This window comes from Vipera berus (genome assembly GCF_964194415.1).
Source record: "Vipera berus genome assembly, chromosome: W".
Classification (NCBI taxonomy): domain Eukaryota; kingdom Metazoa; phylum Chordata; class Lepidosauria; order Squamata; family Viperidae; genus Vipera; species Vipera berus.
The window spans coordinates 65,914,520-65,920,628 of NC_138210.1; positions in this window are offsets into that span (position 1 = coordinate 65,914,520).

The window sequence follows — 6,109 nt, forward strand, 5'->3', positions numbered from 1 at the left end:
GAAACGACCAGAATCCTGGGGTTCATAAAGCTTCAAGAAGACTGGAGGTCAACCCAGCAAAAGTGAAGATGTCCAGGACCACGCAAGAAACTGCTGGACCAGCTTCTGAGGACTTTGACATTGATGGATTTCCTTTTTTAAAAAAAAATCTTCTGCCTGTTTTTTTATTTCAGTCTTCGATTAGGGGCCTCCTATAATTCAAGGCAGAGTCACGCCATCATCACTCCAAGACTGGAGCATCTGTAGTCCTGAAGAAGTTGCTAAACTGCAATTCCCAGGCTCTAACATTGACTGTGTTGGGAGACTGGATATCAGTTGCTTCACCATCTTTCTTCTACTTGGTGGCCATCCTCTATCGGTCCATTTATTTATCTGGTACTCCAAGATAAAGAGTTTGGGCAAAGAGTGAGACTACCTATTGAGTTACAATGCCCTCTGTAAGGTTTAGTCCTTTCTTTATTTATCCACTCCACATTTACATATTGGGGAGCTGTATGTCCTATGATAATTGATTCCATGAACTAATCTATTTTATATGGCTATCTGAGAAAGAACCTCAGTTTCCCAAGATATTGGGTCTATCCTGCACATCTGTCCAGAGTTCTCTGTTGTGTTTCCTGAAAACCAGCAAGAGGGTTGCCATGCTATCCACTTTGCCTTCTATCTAAACTACCTCTCATCCTTTCTTTAATTGAGAAGGCTTCAGACGTAGTCTCTGCCCAAACCCATCCCACTGTGGAGGGAGGATGGTATTATAGGAGATCTTTCTCAAACCATAACGTTCAAACAATGTTTGGTGATCATGAAACCCTCACAGATCTTTGTGCGTTCTCATTGTAGGATCCCACAATGAAATGATCAATAAAGAAAGATAAGTGTTCCTAAAATTCTTGATCTTTGTATATCCTCTGGAAAACACATCTGGTTGATACAGAGAAAAAAACCCACAGAGGATGGATATATGTAGATCTTTTTCATCCCATTTCTTCATGTTCCACAACCTCTGTCCTACTCCTTTGCAGATGTTTAGGAAATAAGACCAGGAATTAAATAAAGAAATAAAAGTTTCAAAAAGTACTTGGTAACAAACAGCTAAATTAATTGTGTTTGTCAAAGGAAGCATTAATCCTGCATGTATCATAGGTATTCTGGATCCAAGCCATTGTACTTTAATTAATCTCTTGATAAGACTTCTATGGTCTAGAATAAGCAGATGTCCTTAACATTAACAGCTCTCTCCAGATAGTTGAACTCATGGAAAACACCTTTTATCATATAGAAATACCTTTATTGCATGTAGAGTCGAATACAGTAGGTGTGGTGCATTAAGATGACGTTTGTACAGCATTTCCAAGATATTTCCAAGGTATCTCCAAGGTCGGAAAATGGTAATACTTCCAGCGTCTGCACATGTCTGCTGTTATCACATGTTAGCTGGTTAATGGAGGATGAGAAATCTCCAGGGACAAAGGAGGAGGAAGTCCATCCCAGAAAGGGGAGGGAATAGGAAATACATCATGGAGTAGGAGGGTCTGACTGCCCACATTGTAATTTCTCCAAAACAGCCACGTGGTGGCAGCACAATAGGGTTCTGCCAGCTGTGTTTGTTGATATCACTGAAAAGCAACTTATGTTGTAAAATTCTCAGTGTCTCCTCACATCACAAGATGAGCGGTATATAAATTTGATAAATATAAATAAATAAATATGGCCCAAGAGATCCATAAGGAGCACTGGTGACATCATAGCATGTGTAATGTCATTTCACATGGCTGGAATTTTGGTTTGAGTCCTCAGGGAATAGGGCGGTATATAAATATAACTAAATAAATAAAAATAAATAAATTTCCTCTTCTTCCCTGTAGATGTTAGTGACTGATTTTTGGGGCTTGTTTCTGAGGGGCAAAGATAAAAGCCATTGTGGCAAACTCCTACTATTCATACTAAAAGCAACCCCAAATTTCATCAAAATTTTGCTACAAATTTCCATTTTTAGAAGAACTTTATGGCATGAAATGTAACAGAAAGGCAAAGCAAATGGTTGAATATTGTAAAAAAATTATGCAAGTATTTCCCAGCGATGAAACTGGGATATTTCTGTGTGACAGAAAAAATTCATGAATTTGAATACATTAAAAAAAATGCAAGTCCTCATAAATTCATCTTATCTCGTAGGAACAAATACAAAGGAGGAACGTTTTTTTGGCGATCTCTATAATTATTTCAAGATGCTTATAATGAGACAAAATGCAACCTTTTTACTATCAGTACCTTTGTGTTTAGTTCAGCCATATGCCTGCACGGGTCTTGTTCCATATTTGCCTGCCATTAATGTTAAAATCTCATGCCCAAGATGTTTTTGCCTACCGTAGGCATAATTGATTGGTGCAATATCTTTGTTATGATTATGCTGCAGGTACATATCTTCACAAATCAATCAACAATTCTTAACCCCAAACCATTTTGCAGGACAAAATTAGCTAAATGGCCAAAATAAACAGTCTTAACCTATTAGTGATAGAGAAAGGAATAAGACTGACCCACCTTTCTGAAGCTCAGCAGGAAACACAAAATTAGTGATTATGCACAATCATTATTTCAGCTTTCATTTTATATTGCGTATGTTCCTACCATGGTCATCTCAGCCTTGGCTTTCAAAAAATCAAAATCTAATCCCAGTAGACGTAGCTGGATTAAAATTAAAGCTTGGAGGAAGGGGATGCAGAGATTTCTCCTCATTCTTCGGTCCCTACTGTCTCTGCCTTCCCTTGTAACAAAACATTAATATAATTTAATAAAATAAGTCGAAAGCTGAAGCCTGTCTCACTAATGTTATCCATATTCCAGAATATAGATCAGATGAAACAGTTTGGATTTGTGGAATAGATTCCAAATGATTTGAACTAACTCATCATTTAGTTAAAATGGAAGATCACTTTAACAGTATAAGGGATATATTAGCGTGTTAAGTTCCCAAATTATGCTCCCTTATGTGCTTATTGAGGAAACATTAAGTATGAGAATACTAATATTTTGCTTCATGGAAGGAGCATTTGGTGCTTTTATATATATTTGGAGGATCACTGGAGTGTTTTTGTAATTATATGTGTTTTTTAGAAAAAAAAATACACAAAGGAAATAGTTGCATTTCTTGTGCAACTGCCTCTCTATCCTTTCTGGTCAGGAGAGAGCTCAAAAGAAAAGGAAGTTGTCGCACGCTCCAAAGAAGCTAGGAGAAAATGTGGAAGTTATTTAAGAGTCGGTCAGCCTTATACACAAATCAAAACACCCATCTGTAGAAAAGGGAGATGGTGGTAGATTTCTGAAATACTTTCTGAAAAACCTTTCTCAACTGAATGCAAAGAGGACAAGGAGTAAGGTTGACAATGTATGGATGAGGGAAAGGAGAGTCATGAAGAAGGACTTGGATGGATAAGCAAGTAGCTCACTTTGGATTGGACTTTCTGGCAAGTCCCAATCTACTTTGTTCCCTTTAACTCAGAGGTCCCCAACCTTTTGAGCACCAGGGACCAGTTCCATGGAGAGAGGTTATTCCACTGACCGGAGGGGGTGTAGGTTTGCATGCTGCTTGCATCCCACAGATGGGGCTTCATTGGTTTGCACGGACTGGTTTCTGGCATGCCACGGACCCATACCGGTCCACGAATTGGGGGTTGGGGACCCCTGCTTTAATTTGCTTAACCTTTGCCTTGTCTCTTAATTTTCCTCTGATTGGATATTTGTCTTTTTCCAGTTTCAAAATTGTGAGCTATGGGTGAGGATAGAAGGCTAGTGACAGAGTGAGAGCTTGGGTATCCTTATGTCAGGTTTCTCCAACTTTGTGGAAAATGGAAAAGGAATTTGTGAGACCTCTCTGTTTAAAACTTCATCAAAATTTTGCTACAAAGCTGGGTGAGCTTTAAGAATGATTTCTCTGTGTGAGCCTGATATTTTTTTGTTATTTTTTTTTTAAAAAATGGATTCCCCAAATTGCAATGCCCCAAGAAGTCTCCACCTACAGTTTGAGAACTTCTGTCTTCTTTATATAAAAATCTGTCACCCTTTAGAGTTCTTCCCTTTTTTCCAGCAATATTCAGTCAATCATGCTATGGGTTTATCTGCTACTGCAACATGGAATATTCAAAAGTATTCTAACTTCTAGGACAGCAAGACTTCATCAAGTATTGTAAAGCAAGATACATTTTGTCTTGGCTTTCATTACTAGAATGAATGTGTTTACTATCAGTTGACCCTAACAGGTATAGAATTTATTCCCCAATTCATGGTATGTGCATTGTTCATGCTCATTCTTCATACAAATTGGAATATGGTCCCACAAAAATTGAGGCAACCTCTAATCTCCTGGTCTTTTAGAAAGGTTTGCAAACATGGCTGTACTGCACTTAGAAAGGAGCACACAGCCATAGGGCTGGTTGATGCCTTGATGGTCCTTCCCTTGCCTTTTAATTAACTTTTAATGCTAAATTTTAACTATCACTGTCTCTTACTTAAATTTTATATACAGTTTTAGTGTTTCAATATTTTATCTGTATACCACCCAGAGTCCCTTCCAACTCTGTTATTCTGTTATCCCTGTCTGGGCAGTTTGTAATTTGATAACTAACAAGCTAATAGAGAGAGATGAGAAAGGAAGGGAATGGTGGAATATAATATCAGGGTTAGAATGGGATTCAAATCCTTATAAAATCCACTTTGCTTTTTTCCGCATTATTTTTTTGTAAGAAAGAAAGAAACTGTCTTCTGTCTTTTTAAATAAGTTATTTCCCCTCTTTAACTAAGAAATACAGACAAGTAAGGCTCATCAAAAACATATTTGGAAGAAAGCTTTTAGATGCCTTGATAATTTATTTAGAATATTTATCAGCTAAGGCATGCCCTTCCACTTTGCATGTGAGCAGGTATGAACTCAGATGAGTTGATCAAACCCAAGCCTTCATTATTAGGAAGATAAGTCGATCCTTCATGGCTTATTGCACCTATGCATTTGAAAAAAAGTTTTCCTTGGTGAGATAAAAGAACTGCCACTGTCAACTATACATCGATGTTCCTTTCTTGGTCCAAAAATGAACACTAGCTTTAAATCAGACATGTCAAACACAAGGCCCGGGGGCCAGATCCGGCCCGCGAAGTGGTTTCATGTGGCCCACGAAGCCATCCTGGAAACAGTGAGGGAACGGTCCCCACTGCCTTGGCCCTGGCCCAGAGACCCTCCTCCTGCCAGAGACCCTCAGATCCGTCCCACTCCTGCCCAGGCCCCCATAGGCACCCTTGATGCGAACAATGTAGAGCTGGCCACGCCCACCCAGTAGGCCATACGCACTCTAGCCACGCCCACCCAGTAGGCCACACCCACCCAGGCCACAACCACCTGGCCCCTTGAGGGCAACCGCAATGCTGATGCGGCCCTCAATGAAATTGAGTTTGACACCCCTGCTTTAAATTAATCCATCTTCCACTTCTCTGTTTTTGAACAACCTGGGAGCAGATTTGGTTCAGAACTGTTCCAAAGCTGTATTCCAAACTTCCAGTTCCACTCATCCCCTGTTGAGTGTGTTCCAAAAGTGTTGGTCTACAGCACAGGTCTGCAACCTGCGGCTCCGGAGCCGCATGCGGCTCTTTCAGCCATCTCCTGCGGCTCCTAATCCTCTGCCATGTGCAGTCCCAAAAAAAAAAAAGTGGGACTAAAAATTTCAACCAATCAATTCAAATATGCAGGGTAGGTGTATATCTCACCTTGGCTCCACTCTTCAGTCAAACCCTGTTCTGCGCATGCACGCATGTACGCGCATGTGCACACATTTTTTGCGGCTCCCAGTTTTTCCTTTTGTGAGGGAACCAGTTCTGAGTGACTCTTTCACTGTTTCAGGTTGCTGACCCCTGGTCTACAACATGTTCCCAATCACTATGGCTATTGGCTATACTCATGTGTTTCTTATAAGAGATGCATGGGCATTGTTCTTCAATCTTCTTTTTCTTACCTCTAAGTCATCCCATACAAGCTTTTGCTTCCTCAAGTTAGGAAGCTTCCAATCTCATTCATCAGGCCGAGGTTGAAGTCATCTGCTCTACCGTCATCATCACTGGTGAA